Here is a 23,162-nt window from a genome sequence, read left to right on the forward strand (position 1 = left end):
ACACCATCACCTTCTGGCTTGCATATAGACAAGTGCCCACAAAATATGCTGAATGAATATTGACCATATAGGCTAATCAGCTTTTAACCCGTTCTTGATTTGGTTGATTCATGAGTTTTATCTGTCATGCACTCCTGAAGCAACCCCTCTCAGAACAGCCACAGTCTTAAATGGGCACAGTGTGGGGGAGTTATTTAATAACTCACTGAAGTGATGTACAGGTAATATTATGATTGATAGACTAGGCCTACCACATTTACTAACTAAACCTGCTGCCTCAAACAGCTTTAAACTTCAATGATTAATGTTAAGTTTGAATCTCATTTAAGTTATGGCTTCCCTTCACACATGATCTACAACATGGATTAAACTGGTGTTACAACAGTGCAGACACCCAAGCAGATTGTAACAGAGGTGGGGAAAAAGCAAGAGGGTTTGGTAACATCTGCTGGAAGAGGGGAGCTTTCACTGTGGCCTTTGTCATAAATGCTACTGGAAATGCAGTCCCACTCATGTTCATCTTTTCCCGTGCCGGTTATATATATAATGACTTTCCAGAGCTAGTGAGGGAATCATTCATGTCAGTGATAACACCAAGTAGCATCTTCTCAGGATTCAAAGTGACGGGCATGTTCTCATTCAGCAGGGTCATTTTTCCAAATGCGGATTATGCCCGAGCCATGGCCACTCACAGCCAGTAAGAGATCATTGTGATAATTGTTACATACAAAGATTTTCTGTCTAGTTCCTAGGTTCCTCTCTTTCTTTTGCTGAATGTCAGAGCCTTGCTGATGTGCCTCATTCAACAATGGTTGAATAGAATAAGTTTCTCACATATCAGGTCATGTTGCATTTTGTTAGGAAAATATGAAACCTGCTGTAGCTGTCCTTACTCACTAAAGCTGTCCCTTTTTCAACACCTAGTTTTAATTTTAAAGAAGATAAATTCTGACTGTAATTTATGCCATCTATTATAGCATTTTATTCACAGGTGTCACTGACAGCACAGGCCATCAGATAGATCTTATTAGGATGTGAAAATGTAAGTAAACATCAGAATTATTACCCTGCTCTAACAGTTCATCATTTAAATATACACCCACAAACATAATGTAGCCTTTTAAACACTCAGTACGCAGCATGAAATTAGGCCCATCGCTACCTGTCCAGCAGCACACATATGTGAGTGAGTTAATTTGCAACTGTCTCTGTCAGACTTTCAGCACTAAAGGAATATAAAGAGGATTCTGTAGATGTGCTGAACCAGCAACAGTTTGAGACAAGAGTGATGAAGGATTGAAGGAGGAGAATGGATGGAAAGAAACTGAGACGGAGCTGCAGTGAGGCAGGAACGGGTGTTAAGAAAATGAAGATGCAGGTGTGGAGGGCATGGTAAAGGAAAGAGAAGAGAATCGCTCTCATTGTCAGTAATGACAAGCTCAAAGGAAGTGCTTTAATAAAAAGGATTCCCTGTGAATAAAGCTGTGGTCTCATTTTTAGCCAAGGATCAGTGAAAACCCTGCCTTGACAAGAAGTGCTTCAGGAATGGAACATGTAATAGTATTTGCGGATTGACACGGAGCTGAAAAGGGCTACGATTTTCTGGGTTTCATTTGCCCTGCTGTCATGAAACTTGTTCAATCCAAAGAGCAGGCTGGAAGCTTTTCAGTCACTGGAACAGCATGAAAATGGGAAGAGCAAGGAGTAGTGGGGACGTATTTTCACGCGAGTCATGTATTGACTCTGTAACTAATAGAACAAATGTTGTGTATTGACGGGAAGGCTTAGGCTTCTTGTTAACAAAGTCATTTATTATGGTTAGCTGTTACAGTATTGACAATAAGGTCAGTGTGTGGTGACCTGAGATGGTGTGAAGATCACATGTGAAGGTTCTGAAGACCTTTTGTGTACTCCTACAGTTATTGCATCGACCTATTATAAAACTGAACCACAGTTTTCCTCACGGATTGTATTTATGCCTCCCTTAATGCCGCTACAACAATGCCTTTTATTTGCAGTGGTGTAGATCAAGAGTTAAGGAGTGATTGTTTGACAAAATAGCCTCTAGAGTGTGTCAGCCTTCCCATTGTCTGCATATTAAAGAAAGACTAATTTTGTCTGGAAAGAAACTTGTGTCATAAAGCTACAGAATGTGGGCAGAGTGGATGACAGCAAAAGGCAGTAAAAGAAGTAGATATGAAGCTGGTTAACGTCAGTGAAATCTGAAAGAGCCTGATTAAAAACCAGTGGGATGAATTCAGTAGGTTGCCAGACACTTTGAAAGTTAAGTTTTTCCGTTGCTCACTCTTCTCTGTTCAGTTATCTTCCCCTGTGTTTTAAGGAAACCTGATGTATTTCCGTAATCATTGCTTTTAGCAAGTATCTCATACAACTGACAAACAGATCTGTAATATCATGCAAACAACCAAAAACATCTTCAAAAACAAAACCTAATTGCTGAAATTGGCTATAGAAGCATTTGTTGCATGGAATCAAAATCTGTGCAAAGTTGCCATAATGGATTACCATAAAACCATATTCATGGTCCAATAGCATTGAATTAAAAAGGTGTTGGTACAGTGTGGCTGCTGGTGCAGGAGGATTCAACAAAAGAGCCTTGCTAAACATTTGCACTTCTGCTTCAACACAATCTCGTAGTGCACTGCATTGCTCACATCCATGCCAGCACACTTTCTTGGTACTTAATTTGTTAATCTGTTTACTTCAGAATTGTTGTGATGAAGTATTCAACAATTGCTGTAATTATTTCTCCATTTGTAAAACCCTGCCTTATTTCGTGCGAGTGGACTGTCTGGGCTGTAGTTAACCTTCTCACTGGCACCAAGTCACCAAACTAGCTTTTCAAATTGACAGCAATCACACAAGAGGGAAGACTGCATGAGGTGAAACTCAGAATGAAGAGCAGGCACATCCTGGTAATCCGTCAAAGCAACCAAGTAGGATGCTATAGACTCCAATAATAATTTTCCTCCAAATTTGAGATTTTTTACGCAAGCATCAGTAGGGTTGGAGATTAAAAAATTCCAGAAATTGAGAGATTCTTAAAATAAACATTTCCACCATTCTTCACTATAGCAGAATTGCTGTCATAAAATCCACCTTCCATCAATGCCAGAATCCCTCTGAACGTGCACAGTGGATGGCAGTGTATTCGGTTTTTGGCAATTTGATTGAACTTTGGCTGCAAAAGCAGCAGCGTAGCCGCCTTAGCGCTGTTGCACTTCGCAGGGTGTGAAAGCCCTGCAATAACAATGCAGCTCCTCAGCTTTGTTAGAGCCATGTTTGGTTTGAATGCCGACTGGGCACACCACTTTTCTTTTCTTTCTTTCCTTTGCCCATTTTATGCCTTTATATGATAGCGGACAGTGGACCAGGGACGTTGTGCTTTGTAGCCAGCACCATCTCTGAAATTTCTATTGACTTCTTAATGAGTATTTTTTATGTAGCTGCCTTCTTGTTTAAACCCACTTTAGTCTTCTTCTACTTAGCAAAGTAAAGCATGCAGTGACTGACAGCTGATAGTCACGATTCTGCTTGTCACGATTCACCTAGCAACAACGGCACAAAACCCAAGCGGAGTGCTCTGCTTTGTAGGCATCAACAACAAAAGCTGTGCGGAGCACCTTGCATTGTTCAGCCTTCAGAACACACGCAGTGTGATCAGGCCCAGCTCTGTGTTTGTTGAAGGGAGACAATCCCCCCCCATCTCATCACTTTCACTGTCTGCCTCTCCATTTTTCATCTGTCTTCCCCCTCTCTCTGACTCTGCTGAAGAGCCATTCAGCAGATGTTTGTTGTCTGTGCAATACAAAGAATAGCTTCACAATATCACTATATCAGAAGATGTTGACAGTCAAGTCTTTTTCACACAGTTATATGATCCAGAGAGTGTTCAGGTTATGTTCCTGCCACTGCCACGTGGTCCCATTTTCTCAATTGTGTCTGCTCAAACTGCTTTATTTTAAATGGGGTTGATTTTCAAAGCTTCATGTCAGTCTTCATCAACTGACTGCACTTTCACTCATTACAATTGGCTAGAAAACTAGTCTGCATTTTGATTTGCGACTATTCTGTAGTTCGTCCACATATTTATGCGAGTATGAGGCTTACCTCCAAATTAAATCCTCCCGACACTTAACATGCCAAGTGTAATATCTATTCTCCGTGCAGTATATCCTTATCTAATGTCATTCCACTGCTGTGACCTACACCATTGAACCTCCTTCCTATATTACCATATTTACTCAATTAACTTCACTTGTTTTCAGACTCTCAGTGCAGATCTCAAAAGCCCACCTACTGCCGAACATACGCTTTGTCAGCATGCATAATCAAGTTTAGACATTACATTTTATGCAGCTGCTAAACCTGTTTTATTTTCTGTGGGGAAGGAGTGGCATCATCCATCACTCTGTGACTGCCACATCTGTTCTGCCTTTTTCCAGTTTGTCCCAGTCACTACTCTCAGTTCTTCATTTGTAAATCAGGGGGTCCAGAATCACATAGAATGTGCTGTTCCGGTGGGTCACTGGGAACACACCGGACAACACCTATGTGCTAGCTACTAAAACTAACTTTCATCACAAACAAAGCATCATTTATTCATATTAATTATTTATATTTATTAACCAGAGTATTCACAATAAGGGAGGTGCGTAGAAACCACAAAAAGCAAGCAGGCTAAGAAACTGAACTCAGTGACGTGTCCTGTCTGTATATTGATCTCTCCACACCTACACATGCACCTCCTAATTCAGCCATACTCATTTCACCATTTCATAGCACAAACACCCACTTGTGTAGCTGTGGGGCTATAACATTAAATATTACCTCTTACAATGTGTTTACTGTTTTTGATAGTGACAAAGGAGGTGTCTGATCCAATCAAATAGGTGCCGGTCCCAATGCAGGAGGTTCTAGATCCTGTCCTGCACAAATTAAGCCCTGACCATGGTACAATCGAGTTTTGTGAAGTTAAAATGAAGTTTGGTTGTTAGAGCATAGTTGTAAGATCCTCTCGAACATGGTAAATATTACGCTTGATCAGTAGGTTTTGTTGTGACCATGTTAACATGCTAACTTTAGCATTCAAGTAAAAGCTGTGTCAAAGGACAGCCTAGCATGGATAAAGACTCTTGGCCTTGTCACAGTAACAATGGGTCAACTCATGACATTTATGTGAAGAGAGTCACGCAATTCCCCACAGCTCTACAGGGAATTTTCGCATCTTTCAGCTCATTCTTTTGGTTATACAGCTCATAACTTTACTGTCCTGGTTCACTGCCAACAGTGACGATTTCAGTCACAGCGGGCTGCTGTTTTCACTGAAAGGCTAAAAAAAAAAAAAAAAAAAGCAACAACTATATACGACCTGCTCAGCATCAAATGCAAAAAGACAAATTTAGCAGCAAGCTGCTAAATGTAGAGGAGCATTTAGCAGCTAAAGAGCCAGATAACAAGAGGGTGAATACTGGACTGACATTCCTCAGGCGGACACAAACACAGGTTCAAATACATGCTAATGTTGTAGATATGCACACTTTGGAGGAAATTAGTCTTTTTCATGAGAAACAGGCACACTGCTGCTTACTTTTCAACTTTTCAGGTCAGTTACATTAAATTAATTTTAGCTCATAAAGTTGATGGTTAGTGTGTTGGCAGTTAGGGCCTACCTGCTGACACATCCAGCAGCCACAGAGCAACTTTACCATTCATGTTTCTGGCCACTTTGAAAATGAAAATACAAAGGTCGTCCTCCTTTTACCTCTGGTTTGGTCTCCAAATCCTGAAGAAATATTTAGCTCTGTGTTCACCAACTAGTCACTAACTTTGTCTGTTTGTCATTTGATGGTGGGCAGATATTGCACAAGTAGTGGTTTGATCAGAAAGCAGCTGCTGCTGTGGGTAGAAGTGAGGTTAATAAGGGCGGTGAGACTGAACCAAAACAGCCGTTACAGGTCATAAAAACAAAACAATGAACTGAAAGCTGCTGAAACGCTCTGTAGAGCTGGTGATAATCTGTCAGTGTGGCCATCTGCAGTCTCCCTTCTTTTTTTTTCCTCGTATGCTCCTGTGTTTCCCTGTCCCTCTGTCTCCTGTCTGTCTTCACACCAGTATTCGTTGAATTATCGCCAGGTGGTGACTTAGTGATCAACCAAAGGAGCCTGTTGCTATTTTTTTTCCCACCTGTCTGTCTGCCTTCCTGACTTTTTGTTCTCTGTGCTCAGGTGCCTGCCTCATGCTCCAGCTATGCCCTGTCCGTCTGCCTCATGGGTTACCGAATCTGGATTCCCTCTCAGACCTGTTCCCCCTGGCCTGTCCATCTGCCTGAGTGATTGGATCTCTCAGATTTGACTATTACTCTGTTGAAAAGATCATTAAACTACTTCAACTTTTCTTCATCTTGTGCCTCTTTGTCTGAGTCATAGCATTTGGGTTTGTTTCTTAGCCAAAAAACAGGATTAAAAGTGATCCCTTGCACATTACATGTAATAATCAGACATTTTCTAAAGATACAGATTATCTTCGTTATAAATGAAAAACTGCTTTTGCAGAAAATATCTTTATGAATCTATAAATGTTTAATCATATTAATCTGAACAATGATGAATGACTGATTTATTTTTTAAAAACAATAGTTTCTGGCTTTTCTTGCATACCTAACAGTGTCAATGCTTTCCATGTGTGACCATTTTATAAGATATTCATTATGAATGTGAATGTAATATATGACAATATAGACTGCATTGCATTGTGTAATTATATTTAAATAGCAGATATCGTTTACGTCACTGTTATATATCTTTATATAAGTTTAGTGTCTCCTCACAGTCACAGAATAATTACCTATCCTGATTTGTCTTTCAATCTCTTGTTGCAGTCTGCCAGCACTGCTGCAGTCAATGTTACAAAAAAAAAAAAAACAGTCCTCTACTGGCAGTCTGCAGTTATCCATCTATGGAGCTCCCGAGAGCTCTTAGCTCAGGCTGTAATGAATCAAAGTTTCTGAGCTTCTGATGAAACACTATGAGGATCCTCCACTGAAATTTTGATTGGTGTGTCATTTAATTTTATGGAACACTCCAATCCTTTAATCAAATAATAATCAGAGATTCAAACTTTATATGGGTCTTGGCAGGCTTTAATACAGGCATAACCCTTATTTTTCATTTCTGCTTTTTTTTCTCTCTCTCTCTTTTATTTCAATTTATTTCTAAATAGGTCTACCAAGTGCTGAAAGAACAGCACCCCAGCAGTGTTTTGGCAGGTAGTCAAGCAGAAATGTTTCCTGGGTCTCACTGGAAGCCACTGACTCAGACAAACTCTTTCACCCCGCATTTCATTCTACAGAGGTTCAGACACACATCTGCAGTGCCATAGCAACTGACTTGTTACAGCACATTCATATCTAATTTGATCCAATAAAAATGGCTTCCTTTGTTCTGGTACTTAAAATGTAGAGAAACCACTTACAGCTTCAAAAGACAGCTGGATATGGATTCTTCTATTATTGTCGCAGGAGTTTCAGTGTTATCTTGCTCCTCTTCCTGCTGGAAAATACAAACAGTCCAATTAGAGAAGCACATCATACACTGTGCTCATCCTTTCTCACTTCAACAGGTTTGCAGGTTTGCAAGTTCATCTTAATGCATCACCCCCATGACAGTAGTTAAAGGAGGTTGTAATCATTTCTCTTTGACATGATACTTTTCTTATGTGACATTTACTTTAGATTTAGTCCAATAGAAGCTAGACTATAATTAGGCATTAACATTAACAAAACTTTGCTGTATATCACACTGAATCCTTAACCTTAACCTTAACCTTAAGGAGCTAGAGCTGTAGATTTGTCCCCAATTTCTTAAGTTGGTTCAATTCTTCAAAAGGGACAAAAGATTGCAGCCACCAGCAACTCTTTGTTGTATATATGGCTTCAGTGGCTTTCAGTTTGTTCACTATAATACTTTTACATGATATTAATGATAGCAAACACAACTGTCACGGTCTTACCTGCTGCCATTGCTTCCTCATCTGCTCACTGGTGCCCTCAGTACTTTTCCACTCTCAGCCACACCCACCTGCCTGCTCACCTGATCACACACCTGAGACTCATTGTAATCAGTGCAGTATATAAGCTGCTCTGTCACACTCACTGGTTGCCAGACTGTCATTGTTCTCATGCACGACTCTCCAGCTAAATCTCGTGGACTGCTCTCCTTTTGCTGACTCTGCTGTTTCCAACCATGCCTATTCTCCTGTTCCCTGGTAGCTGCCTTAGCCTATTGTCCCTGACCACGAGTCTTGCTTTTCGTTTACTGGATATTATTTGCCTGAGTGTTTTAGTGTTTGCCGCACCAAACACATACAGAGACTCCAAGATTTTGTAATCTGCACATCCCAAGTCTTTGCCTGCCTGTGACTGCTGGATGTTTTATTCCCTGCATAATACCATTGACTGTACTTGTTGCTGTTAATCTGATTCTGCTAATTCAACATTAAAAGGGCTGATAAAAATTTTACCCTTGTTGTGGTGGTTCTGCAATTGGGCCCATGATATCATGTTCTTTGTTCATTAGCAAATCAAAAGTAATAATTATTGTACAAATATTTTATAAGCATAATTCTGTTCTCTGTATTTTTATACAAAAGAAAAACTCATCCCATCCCAATTATCAAAAGCAATTATTTATTATCTTACATGCACAATACTGAAACCAGTCCAATCACACAAAGAATTGAGGATTTGGCAGGTTTCAGTGTAACAGTTCAGCTTAACACAATACTTGAATTTATCTTATTCACCTTCACACATTTTAAGATGATTATATTTTTCCACATCCACGACTGTCAGGGCCACTTTTTTGAAATTGTTAGTATTATTCATTATTTTTGTATACACTGAACAAAAATATAAATGCAACACTTTTGTTTTTGTTTCCATTTTTTATGAGCTGAACTCATGAACATTTTCTATATACACACAAAAAAAAAAAAATTGTCTCAAATATTGTTCACAAATCTGTCTAAATCTGTGTTAGTGAGCGCTTCTCCTTTGCTGAGATAACCCATCCCGCCTCACAGGTGTGGCATATCAAGATGCTGATTAGACAGCATGATTATTGCACAGGTGTGCCTTAGGCCACTCTAAATGTTCAGCGTTTATATTTTTGTTCAGTGTGTGTGTGTGTGTGTGTGTGTGTGTATATATAGTTTATTGTTTTATTGTTTATTTGCTGGATTAAGGATCCTTCAGAGCTGTTCATCAACTGGCTAGATTTAGGAAATGCTGCTTAGCCTTTATTCTTCCATTGCAATGATGCCTCTGTGACCCCAATGTATGCTTAACACATGAAAGTCATGTTGTTGGACTAACACAGAGACATGATAAGTTACAAACAAAGCAAAGTTGAGGCTCATGTTCCCTCCACGTTACCCTGCTACATTGTGGCCACCAACTGATTACTCAGCTACCTGTTAACAGTAAAATCCAACACCAGTTACTTATCAGGCCAGGGAGCTTATTAGAAGCAGGAGTATTAGACTTTGAAACATAATGACTGTGGGTGACTGACTGGTAAAGTCTGCAGTTATTTGCATAATGCTATGTTATCTTAACCAACAGTAATGCACCGAGCAGACTTCGGATATTATTAACATAACAGAACCAGGTTTGAAAAAAGAGCACCGAATTATATTTCCTTCACAACGCTGGAACAAACTTTGTGCCTGGCCAAGTCTTGTACGACTATTAATTACCAACTTTGTTTGAAAAGTTTACACACTATTTCAACTGCTTGATTTTTGTGAAACGTGAGGCATGCCAAAATGTCAACAACGTCAGATGCAGCGCATCTATATACACTCATATCTTCTAATTTTAACTGGCAACATTTACTCATTAAAATATACTCCAGTAACATTAAAATACGGTTACTCGTGCGCCCCTGAAGCTCAGTTGGTAGGGTGTGCACCCCATGTATTGGGGCTGTCCGTCCTCTGCAGTCGCCGACTCCCACCTGCGGCTCATTTGATGCGTGTCGTCCCCTCTTTCTCTGCCCCCTGTCCTGTTGCACCTTCGGCTGTCTCTGTCATAAAGACCAACCCCCCCCCCCCCCAAAAAAAAAAAAAAAAAAAAACACTTACTCGTCAACAGAATGCATAAGCTCATAACTGGGTTAACTATTCGACTGGTTTTGATTCACATGTAATGTTTCTAAGTTCATAGTACTGTTCAAGTTTACAGTGTGGTTGTGTGTAATGTAGTATAGAGTTAGCGTTAGTGTTGCTAGCCTCAAGCAGGGATAAAGACTGGGCCACAGAATATCTGGCAAGCTCACTTACTTTCCATATCCCAAGACACACTGGATCCACCCACCAGCTGGAGCTTTCAGTGGTCCTGAGTGTTCAGATGCATCCTGCTGGCTTCTGTGTGTCTGCACTGTGTCTGTTAGCCTTCAGCTCAAGCCACGCTGATTCAAGTGACATCACTTGAGGTCATTTATTGAACTTCACACAGCTCCCTCTGGAGACCCAAAAGGCTTTATGGAACTTTTCTCAAATATGCAGTGGTACTCTCCAACACCTGAAAACACATATAAAATTGTTAGCACTGCCCTTTGAAGGTGTTGATCACAGATTGTTAGATAGGGAAAAAATGCTGGAGGAGAATAAACAGACTTCCAAGGTTATATATTTGAGAACAAACAGTCTGTTTGATATTTCATCATTTTCAATGACAGTAAAACTCTGTATTTCTTGTGTTTCATTTTTAGGCTATAATGGATGGTTTCCTGCGGGACCCACGTTGGAATGCTTCTAACTCATCCTTGTCTCATCCTCAGCATCTTTCTCAGCACATGCTCACACCCTGTCAGTTCATGCTGCATACACAGAGTTCAGTTCTACACACAATCATAACATGAATAATGATATGTAATATGCCCAGAGAGGGATAGCAATACGTTTCATGTGCCTTGGTTCTTGGGTAATACTATATTTCTCCTTGGTGTCCCAGGCTGACAGAAGTCAAGAAACCCTCCTTTGATGTTTGTGCTTCAATAAGTCTTCACTCCAGATCCTTATGTCACATTACTGCAACAGCTGCCAAAAATTGGCTTTCACCTCTCAGGCTGCACCGTGATCACTGACTTGGCTATGAAAAGATGTCTGTGAAGCCTATAAACCAGGCCTCTCGGCTCTTTAAGCTACCAGTTCACTGCTCACATCCACTACAGAGCAATTCTGCTCAGACGATTTCCTCCGAAAAAACTCCTGATCAGGAACCATATTTTCGTCTCAGTGAAAGCATTAGAAGACATCCCACGCCTGTTTTCATGTCTGCTGTGTTGAAATTGTTAAGTGGACTGAACAGAGCTCTTCTAGTTGGGTGGCTGCCATTAAAACTCATGTCTTAGTCGGACCATGGCACTGAGCTCATTGGTGTAAATGCAGATTGGAGTTTGACTTATACAAGCATTTCTGGGAGGCAGAGTTATTCTGGAGGCAGAAATAATTGTATTAAATGAATTTAAGCTCAGTGTGAAAAGCCAAAGAAGCACAGTTCTGTGGCCAAATAATGTACTATCACACTGGGGCCTGTTGGAAAAGGCAATAGGAGAGACATAGGCAGGAAATCAGACAAAAATGCCATTTCATTTCATTGACATTGTATACATTTATGACAATTTCTGTTTAGCATAAGGTTTGACTTTGTTTTGCCTTAGCCAATCAGTGGTAAATGTTGTATCCTCCCTGCAGTTCTTATTTCAATTGGCCTTGAAGTTGTAGTAACAGCAGTAGTTAGGGGCAGTTTAATCAACACATAGCAAGATGATCAAATAAATATACTGATCTATGAATTATCACTTCATAAAGTCTACTTGCAACAACCTGTACAACTGCATCAGTCTTACCCCGGTGACAGTGAGAACCAGACCTATTTACATTGAATGAACAATTTGAAGATCACAACAGCGTTCATGTAAACATATTACACAGCTCCTAAACAGTTGCCTTTCTGAGATCTGTTTGAGGGGAAACCATTTGATAATGATAGGCTGCAGTGCCTGAGGGTTGTTTGAAAATGTTTCCATCTGTATTAAATGTACCCATGCTAAGATAAGTGACGCTGTGTGAATAAAAGTGACTCAACACCTTTAATTTTCTCCAAAGAACACTTAGTCTAATTAAGCCTAATATGTTAACAGGGTGTGAGACTGTGTGCTATTGTGTGTGGTGATTTTCTTGGAGGTACAGGTGGTCTGAACAATTCCAGGACCATCTGTGAGAGTGAAAGGGAGAAAGCCAAGTTAATGTGTGTTGTGTGACTTTATGTATAGATGGATAGCAGAGACAATGACAGACACTTTGACAATGGAAAAGTTCTTCCAGAGTCACTCAATCCTGCAGGAGAAGGCTGTGCAACCAGCTATTTTATTTAGATTCAAGGAATAACATGCAATTTCTGGTTTGCATAAGCACATGGGCTTTTGAGTTTTGAATTTGTAAGTGAGCAGTTGGTGCAGCCGGGCAGTAATGCATTATACTTGTCAGAGAGTAAACGCAGTTTTCAGTCTCATCACAGCTCATTTTGTAGGAATATATTACCAGTGAAATTATACACTCTTGTAGTAAGCAGAGAGGAAGCACAGTCAGCTGTATAAGCATGGCTGAAAGGACATAACTGAGTTGTACAGAATGTACACAAACATTTGTACTCTTGAAGATACAAATGGTAGACTTGCAAGCTTTTGAGCTCTAAAAGGTGCAGGCCAAATCTACCTTTTTTCTGAGGGTGTAGCTGTAGCCGTGCCCATGAGTGTTACTTGTGAGATTAGATTGCTAGATGAGGCAGATAGTGGCCCTTTTTTAATAAATCCGATCTGGCCGGTCAGCGTTGTCTGCCTCTGATACGATGACTGTGGTTCAGATGGACATGATAGGTGGCATATTTGTGGAAGAACTGATCAACAATATCCAAGTTGAATATGGGATGACAAGCCTGAACTGAATCTTTCGTGACAATTTGATTGAAACACATTATTTAAAACAACATGACTTTAGATTAAGAGTTTTGTGTACTGTAGATCAAGATCTGGACAAAAATATTGCAGTTGAAGTTGATTATTTTATTTGTTTGTTTATTCTGTTGGTTCCTTCCTTTGTTCCTACACTGATATGTAAAGATATTTAAAATAAAAACTGTTTTTAGGCCTCACTATCGAGTCCCTGACCATTATTGTAAAAAGGCTGCTCTAGTGACCTCAAAAAGGCAAGATTTTACAAAAGAAAGCGCAATAGCTCATCTAATGTTTACTTCAAACAGAACCACAGTAAGGTCATTGTTTTTTAGTATAACTGCCTTAATCTTCCAATAACTGTGGAGTAGACAGCATAAAACAACAAGATGAACACCTTTCTGAGGCTGGACTTTGGCATGGTGATGCTTTGAGCTAAATATCAGCATGTTTCCGAGAAGTCAAGGGATCACCAAAGTCATTAGGATTCATGAATGGGACCATGAACATTCAAGGTTTCATGGCTATCAGTAGTTGTTGAGATATTTCAGTCTGAACCAAAGTGGTGACAACTGACAGGTTGACTGACGATTGCCCTGTTTGGAGCCGGGCCGCAAGCATTGCTGAAAATGTCAGTGTCTTCATGTAGACAAAGAAGTTAGTCGTTGTTAAAGTTTGTGACTAAGACTGCAGTCAGTTGTCGCTGCTTCACAGTAACAGTCTTACAACAGATGGCTGGTGGGAAGCTTTATTTGTAAAGCAACAACAGGAAGTGTTATGTTTACATTAACAGAAAGTCGTTGTGGTAGACCTGACAGCTCTGTGCAGAGAAAACAGTATTAGTGTTGCTTGGTCCAGGTACGATAAGGGAAACACTAAAGAATCACAGCATATCTCATGATAACGGCTAGTCGTGGTAACCTAAATTTGCAGAAAATAAAAGTGTTTTTGCTTTGAACATATTTTAGCTTGTTTTCATGCTAAAATTCAAGCCAAGAGTTCAAAACAGATTGGATAATGACAGAAATTATTAATTAATATGTACCTCTGATCCATAGATTTCATTACTAGAAGAGGAAAGACTTGCAATGTGGCCTGTAACAATACAAACACTGTAATATGATGTTAGACCTTCCAAAGTGTGACTGCTGCCATTGTTAGGGTGTGAGCATCATTCACTCATATGCACTATGCAGGGCTGAGGTATTTTGTTCAAAACCAAACAGCAAAGATAAATGAAAGCACAGGTGCATCTGGTCTAGAAATCTATGCAACATCGTAAAGATGAACAAACCCAAAGACATATTTATCATTTTGAGCTCTGGATATGTAGAAGATCTTATTTTCTGCTGTTAAGCTGCTGAATGTTCCCTCAGTTTACCATTCCAAATGGGATTCAGATTCAAATTTCGCAGACGTGTCACATACCAAACAGTATTTCGGCATTGACATTCAAGTCACCTCTCAAAATAAATGCCAACTGTAATTAGGTCTTCCAAGCTGTAACTGAGATGACTATCAGATCGGAACAGTGACGATAATGGCTATTAGAGACAATTAGAATGACAATTAAGGCACAAAGAGAGTTTGCTACACAGTGGTACAGAGTGTGCACTGTATATGTGTACTGCCTCAATCCTGGAACTTGCTGAGCCAAACTTTGTGTCGTATAATCATAACTAACTGAAAGCACGGCCTGATGGTTGAGCAGTCTTAGCAAACATCACTTCCTGTTGATCTTTCTCTCCATCTCACTCTCATACATCTGTGCTCTCAAAGTGTGGTTTTGTCAAGTTTTGCTTGCATGAGTTTGACTATTTGAATTGGAAAATAAGCAGCAGCATGAGTTGACGTGTCTCCATTTTCCCACTTTGTGAATTGGCATCACAATTGGAAATTGACAAATACCCAGACTTGTGCTGAAAGATGACTGACTGTCACTTGCACATGGAGAATGAAATTTGGTGAGCCCCTCTGAGTGTTTACATCCACTTAGCTGTTGTCCTAACTTTCCTCGAGTTCTAGAGGTCTGAGCAGTCCCACAAATCGAGATGACTACAAAATAGGACCCATTTGACTTTCTATGAATTAACAGGTTGAGGATTGGCACAGTTTCAGCAATCGAAGCTGCTCAATTAAGGTTCACTAAAAGAAATTGACATAGACTGTTGATGTGGGACAGGATGTGATCCCTGGTCCTTGGGGTGTAGGGGGCACAGCTGAGCATCACTGACAGGCCATTGATGTGGTCAGAACTGGAAGCATCACCAAAAGTGTGAACTCTCTCACTGCAGACTCATCACACACTCACATACACACTCTGAAGCCTGTTGACCCCCATAGGGAACATAGAGCTACAGAATGTCCATAAATCTCTATACCATACTAGTGACTTGACTACTGCTTATCTTTTTAATATTTAAGATGGGTTTTTTTTTGTTTTTTTTTTGGCTCTGCAACCAAGGTAATAAGTTCCAGCCTGATTTGCAAACTCTTGTTTTATAGTGCATTTCTGCCACATGACCGAGTCACCTGCTGTTCATGTATAGTGATTTACCTTTCACTGCAAGACTAAATTAGAGGAGCCAAAGTAGCTTAGAATATCTTTCAAAGGTTATACTTTTTTCATTCACTGCAGTTTTGGCCGAAGGCTTCTAAAGACTTTGTGCTGTCCATCAACACCATTTCTTTCCTAAGTTATCTCATGAAAGTTAATAACAGTAAAATAGAGACCTACTTCGCCATCAACAAATCTGTCTGAGACTGCCAACATGAACAACCAAGCTGTGCATCGTCTGACAAAGACTGCTTGCAGACTTCACAAGCCGAACAGCTGACAGTGAACAAAAGCAGAGCCTTTCACCTGGCAACCATATGTCACCTCAGGAAAAGCCACCCCAGAGTCCATGAATAGGTCTGGCTTTAACCTCCACTGTTGTCGACCAAGAAACTCTCCAAAAACGGTCAGCATAGCTCTAAGTAGACAAAACCATCTTACTTCTGATCATGAAGGGGTTAATGTCTAAATATAAGTTTCAACCCTCAAATTTCACCATATATATCCTGTTATTACTTATCAGTACACCCATAGGTTATAATATCTTGTCTTTTGCCATCACCCAATTCATTGAATAGTTTATCATCCATGGATCGATATTGACTGCTTTCTCAACTTTGACCATTAGAGTGTGTCAGCCATTTCAATTATCCTGTGTTAATAGATGGTAGATTAATCAATTGTCATTTAGATAAAATTGTCTTGTGTATTCCTTTGACCTAATGGACCTAAATTTGTCTTGTGGGGAGACTATTCAATGTGCAGTGTCATTAACAGTAGTTAATCAACAAGTAGTAGACTTCAGTGCAGCTTCAGAGTTTACAGGTCAGTTGTGGATTAGTATTGGCAGTTTTGCTTCTGACATATGAATACAAACCAAAACTTAGTCATACAGTTTCCTGGAAGACAGTGTATTTGCATGTATGATTCAGCCCAATAATAGCAGCCCTTCATATTTTCATATTATTAATTTCCCTCCTACGGTGCTGATGCTGACCACCTGCTAACATCCACATCAGAGTTCATTTATCCTGCACCCAATATTCATGTTGTGTCCATGAAATCTAAGTTATGTTACAGTCCTCTGCTTCCTTCCTGAACTGCCTGTTTTGTTCACAAAGTCACAGTTTGTTAGTCACAGTAAATTGACACATCACGCTCAAACACAGAACATGTCTGCTCACTCAATCTTCTCACATCGACACCCACAAATACAGTTCTGTGAACTCATGCGAAAATGTTAGGACAAACATAAAGAAAATGATAAAATATACGTTTGTCATGAATAATTATGCATCACAGGACCAACATGTACAACAGATGCAGCGAGGTCTGACAGCATCGCATTAAACTTGATGCAAACATACCCGCTAATCAGTATACTGGTCACTGACAAATAAGACAAATTACAGTGTGCAATAACCAATATGTCATCATGACATGCACACAACACACACACAAAGTACACATGATGCAGCCAGGAACTATTGTCTATGTCCAGCCAAACTGAAATGCTGGAGACTGCAGCAGTGAGTGGAGAGTAGTATGACGAGATGACACAAGTACTGTGCTTTCCTCCTTTTCTTTCTCTTATTAATAACAATAGTAAAGTAAATAGTCTTATTTCTGGACCTTTACATGAGGAACATTCTTACCGAGGCTAAAATAACCATAGATACAATAAACAGCCCAAAGTCTACATGCTCTTCATGGTTTACACGACGCCCCTCAATACTACAATTTATGATGACACTTAGACAATAAATGGACAGCATTTTTACAGCGCAGCACTTTACAATTTGCCTCTCATTTACCCATTTACACATGCCAGGCAAGGAAACTGCAGTTTGAACAGAAGGAGCTGGCTGGGAATTGAACCCTGTGATTAGCCGACAGCCCGCTCTCTCTCCTGAGCCGCAGTGAAGGTCCAGGACTGTCTTGCTCCAGAGGTTATTATGGAATTTTCATACTCAGTATATCCACATGTATATAGCCTTTTGTGTAAAAATATAATAAGAAGTGTAAGAATAATAATACAAATATTAAATGTCTATATTTTTCTTCCATTTGAGAGCTTTAGGTTAGATTGCTCTGTACTAATGGAGATTAACAGAGAGAAATGAATATTAATGACAGCGTGCCATGCTGACAGCGCTGGACAAATGCCTCCAGCACAAAAGCCAACATTATACCAGACTGAAGGGTCCCCAACATCCACCATCGAAATATTTTTCTCTACACGTTCACGTGTTTTTCATGCCATGACACTAACAGCACGACTGATAATGGAGGATATTTCACAAAAGTCCGTGAAGAACTGAAAGAGAAATCAACAAACAACAGCAAATAGACTTCTGTCTTCGTTTTTTTTTTTTTTTTTTTTAGAAATATATGAAATATTGCATCACATATTGCATCAACTTTTTTGGCAACAATTTGGTGGAAGCTCTTTCCTGTTTCTACTTGACAATGCACCAATGCACAAAGCCAGCTCCATAAAGAATGTGCCTTCAACAGCATTGAAAATCTACATAAAACTGACCAGTGAATAAATAAATAAAAGTAGTCCATCCAGAGAATCACCCGCAGAGCTGACTGTCACCTTTGCACCTAAATATCTTCATGGTGCATCTTTAAAACTTTTCCAACATTATGATGCATGTCATGGAAATGTTTGATGTTGACCTGCAGGTCACCTCTTCAAAGACGCTTGCTGGGTACGAGTGTAAAAGTATGCAGCCACCAGCACAGACTGGCAGCCCAGGAGACTCTGCTCGGAACGGCTGGTTCCAGGCAAGGATACAGTTTGCCTCAGGACTTTCAGTCAAGGTTCCCCTCTTCAGACGGCACTCTCGCAGCTGGAGCCTGAAGCAAAAGAACCCAGAGGTAGCGGCACATTTAAGGGGTTTAGTATTTATCTATGTTGTGCTCTGCTCAATTTAGACTGAAAAACGCCCCAAGGAAAAATTGGGACAACATGTCTGGCCATTGCTGTAACATGCTAATGTTTGCCGTGGCCCTGCTGTGTTGTTTTTTTTGACTGCAATTATGCTTGCTCCAAGATGTTTTTCATAATTTGGAAATGTATTCACTCAGACACATGCTCGCCCTCTCTGCCTCGCCATAATGTGACTGGGAGGGTATCATGTCCTTGTTTTGTTGTTTTAGAACAGTATGTTGCATGGAGGCATTTGCTCAAGGAGCCCCAACATGTCACCCACAGATGGACAAATACATTACACTGCCCCTCACTCTCTGCTTCACACTTTACCAGAAGCATTCATGCGATTACATTTTCAATGGCCCAACATGGTTCTAGTTATACTGTAGTTCTTTCGTATGGTAAATAATTTAAAAACTCAATTTACATGGCAAAAAAACACAACCCTATATTTTATTTTACACCACTTCCCATTATTCCAACTCTCTGTCAGTCTTCATTCTACATCTCCCAGTGTCTCACCCACTGTAATAAATGAATTTTCACAATATAATTCAAAAATCTAAAGGATAGTCATAACACAAATTTAATCCATGGCTATGAGAAGCCACCCGAAATGAACTGCAAACATTTGAGTGAGGCAGCCTGTGGTGTTGGACCGTTAGCTGGATGGCTTGTCAGATGTAATTGACTTTTCCACAATCTTTCCTGTCACTCTCCAGTATAATTGTGTAGGCTCGTGCAGAGGAGCTTTGAGGAGAAAAAATGCACCCAGTAATGAAAATGAAATCTGTGTCACAGGTAGAATGCATTGATAATGTATGAGTAATGGTGCAAGTATTTGAAGCTGAGCAGATATGTAAAGTTAGAGCTTCTGCTGCAGCAGTCCATTGAGGCCTGCACTGGAAGACTACAAAGATTATGTTTTTCATTTCATGTGTTCTTGTTCATGCAAATAAATACTCTATATATCTTAGTGTCTTTCTTTTTTTAAATTTACCCTGAACATGCTGTTCTTCAGACTGACTTGTTGCTGTCTGAGGAAATTCAGTATCCCCTGCATCATTACTGTTTGTATAACTTAATGAAATGTCTTTTAAGCTACATAAATGAATTTAAATAGCTGGTGGGTATCCAAATGAACTTCATTAAACTTGTATTCATTGATTTGTTGGGTACTTGGGGGCAGCTGAACAAGCTGTAAATACAACACTGACCTCATAAAGTTGATATATAGAAACCTGTTAGCAAACAGTTCTATTTACAGACATGGAACAACATTAGCATGTATTTGGAGCCGTGTTGTATCCAACCTGAGGAATGTACGTCCAGGATTCACTCTCTTTAAACTCTGGTTTGATCTCACCCTCTCTCTCCCTCTTCTGAGGGACATATCTGGTTCTTTAGCTATTAAATGCTCCTCTATGTTCACCAGCTAGCTGTTAAATGTGTCTGTCTGCTGTTTGTCTGCTGGTGAGCAGGTAGCGTACTATTGGATTTAGAGCTTTTCAATTTGCAATTTGTTGTTTGCAACATCATACATCTATACATTGCTTGACCTGTGCTTTCCTTTCCTTTAGAAAATTGTTGAATTGTTCTGGAGATATTTGAGTCTGGACCTAAGCAGTGGACCAACCAACCAACAGACGACACTGCAACCTCATTAGGGCACACGTCACAAAATCTGATCATGGCTGCTCACAGCATGGCACCATGCAGCCGTCCCAACCCTGAAGACAAGTATGACCTGATGCCAAAGACTACAACTTTTTTATCCACATTATTATATCAAATGGCTTCATTTTCTGTATTTCTGGACAGTAAAAATTGGCTGATCTTGATTGATCTTCATTATAAATATGTTGGTGACCAAGGCTTTTGCTTTTAGAGGGAATCCCAGAATTCTTTGCGTCATGAGTTTTTAAAAGTCTGCGATTTTTCTGAGTTATCTAAAAATAAATGGAAAGAAATTTAAAGATTCAAAGCAAAAAACAAACAAAAAAAAAATTAAAGGAAAAAGTCAAGTTATGTGCAATTACTTGTAGTATATCCATCCATCCATTATGAGCTTGTTACCACAAAAAGGCTACAAGCCTTTAAAGGTTGACCTTCACATGGAGCTGAAGTGCATCAAAGAGGGGCTCTTATTGCAGAGACCAGTGGGATCTGTTGGTGCAGAGATGGTGGGAGGATCTGTGGAAGAAACTAATGAAATCCACTGGAGAGCAGTGATCCACTGAGCGGCCGCTGTCCTGCTGCTGCTCCCCATGGGATCTGGGCACTGAAAGGCAATGAAGCGAAAGATCACTCTGATGGAGGACCAACACAACACTGCATGACTGATGCGCTCCACTCACAGGTCGCCAGCACACCATTACTCTTACCTGTTCAGACCAGCTCACTGTGCTCTGTGGGCCACACATTTCCGCTGCATATTGCTTTGATCTGAGTGTGTGGCACAGTTTAGAATCTGGTTTTACATGATCATAATGATGGATCAGTCAGTCTGTGTTGAAAAAGATAGCTCATTCCCACAAAAAGATCGGTTTCTGTGAAAGGTGCTGTTAAAGGTTTATCAGTTCAATAGGAAACTAATACCATATGATAGCCATGCAAACACTTTAGTGAATTGCTTCCTCTCTTTCAATATCAAATGGATAGGAAAAACAAAATCATTGCCATGACCTTGTGTGTAGGCCTCCACTTAACAGGAGTTCCAGAAGTCACAATTTTACCATTATTTCTAACTCTTTTTAATTCTTAATACATTTCTTTTGCCTTCTGATTACTAGTTGTTGGTTAATCAGGGTGGTGAAGGCTGAACCTGTCAAGTGTTGCATAATCTTAGTCACGACTGGCCCTCACCAGGGGTTCCCCTACTGTGAATGACAAAGTCCACTATCTTGTTTCTGACTAAGTAGAACATAGAAAAGTGAGCTTTCACTGACATCATCAACAATGTGATAATTACTTACTTAACTGCTCACACAGCTAAAATACATTGAAAATGTCAAATGACTTTGATAATTACTTCGCTAAACAACAAAAAACCCTACTCAGAGAGTTTTGAAGCATTTGATAGCAGTTTATGGAAATAATTTTTTTCAATTGGTTGTATAAAATGCAAACACTAACCTTACCATATAATGAGTTAGCACGAAGCCTACTTAGTATAGTGAAGCTATATGCTAAAGTGCTGGCATTAAGTGTGTATCACTCAATGTAGTGTATGCTACAGTAAAATATTAATATTATCATGGCTGTAATTGAAATGTGACAAATCACAGAATAAAAAAAAAAAAAAAAAAAAAATGATGCTGATAACCTGCCTCACAGCAAGAAGGTTGCTGGTTCGAACCCTGGGTCGGGCAGGGCCTTTCTGTGTGAAGTTTGCATGTTCTTCCCGTGCATGCGTGGGTTCTCTCCGGGCACTCCGGCTTCCTCCCACAGACCAAAAACATGCTCGTTAGGTTAATTGGTCTCTAAATTGTCCGTAGGTGTGAGTGTGAGTGTGTGTGTTGTCTGTCTGTGTATGTAGCCCTGCGATCGGCTGGCGACCGGTTCAGGGTGTACCCCGCCTCTCGCCCATTGCTAGCTGGGATAGGCTCCAGCCCCCCGCAACCCCGAAATGGGATGCGTGGGTAAAGAAGATGAATGAATGAATGATGCTGATAATGTTTGTTCCAATTAGAATTTCCTTTAAGCCAAGTGACCTTACTGTCCTTCCTGAGAGAAACTTAAAGGGCTCTTCTTGCACCAAGACCATGACGTCATTCCAGTCACAGCATACAATGTGTGATCGCCACTGCAATTAAGTGAATCTTTCATTGTGTGGGCAAACTATCTTTTCATTACATGTAATGTAGTAATAATACTACAGTAATATTCACTCTGCTTTATTGTGTTGCAGCAAGTCATCCAGTGTGTCCTGTATATTGGGAGAGAAAGAGGGAAACAAATTCCCAAAGTGGAATTTACTTGAATATGCATCTAGCGAGATAGTGGATATTGGCTACAGGTCTACTGAGTTGAGTTAAGAGATTGAGTTAGATTTGAATATGGTGTTTATCTGCACTGTATTTGTCTGCTAGAAATGTGCAGTATGTGTGGCTGCTGCTTTTTTTTTTTTTTAATAACCACAGCTCCAGATATTGTACTTTGTATGCTGCAAACAGTTTATTGACTTGACCATCTGACAGCAAGAATAGATTGAAAATCATGCAGATGCACTTGTCCTTGCACTGGACCCATCTTTGTCTTTTTCACTTTCAAATGTGAGCTGACCTGAAGCCATTCTAATATTGTTACCTTGATAAAGATGTCCCTATGGAAACCTTTGAGACAGCTTCACTTTCTCTGAGGCTTGAATATGTGCTTCTTTTATTTGGCTCAAGCAAAAAAGATATCCAATTTAAAATACATTTTACAGAGTATACAGGTGGATATTTACCCCAGAAAAATACAGAATGATAGCAGAATCCTGCATAAATAGAAAACATTCATCATTATTATTTATGATTTATTATTTATTTATGTAGTCAGATATGCAATGTTGTATATACAGTATACTATGTATGGAGTATATATACAAAATAATGGTTGTTGAAACAAGCATGATGCATAGATA

Source organism: Chaetodon auriga, chromosome 9 (assembly GCF_051107435.1).
Source record: "Chaetodon auriga isolate fChaAug3 chromosome 9, fChaAug3.hap1, whole genome shotgun sequence".
Taxonomy (NCBI): Eukaryota; Metazoa; Chordata; class Actinopteri; order Chaetodontiformes; family Chaetodontidae; genus Chaetodon; species Chaetodon auriga.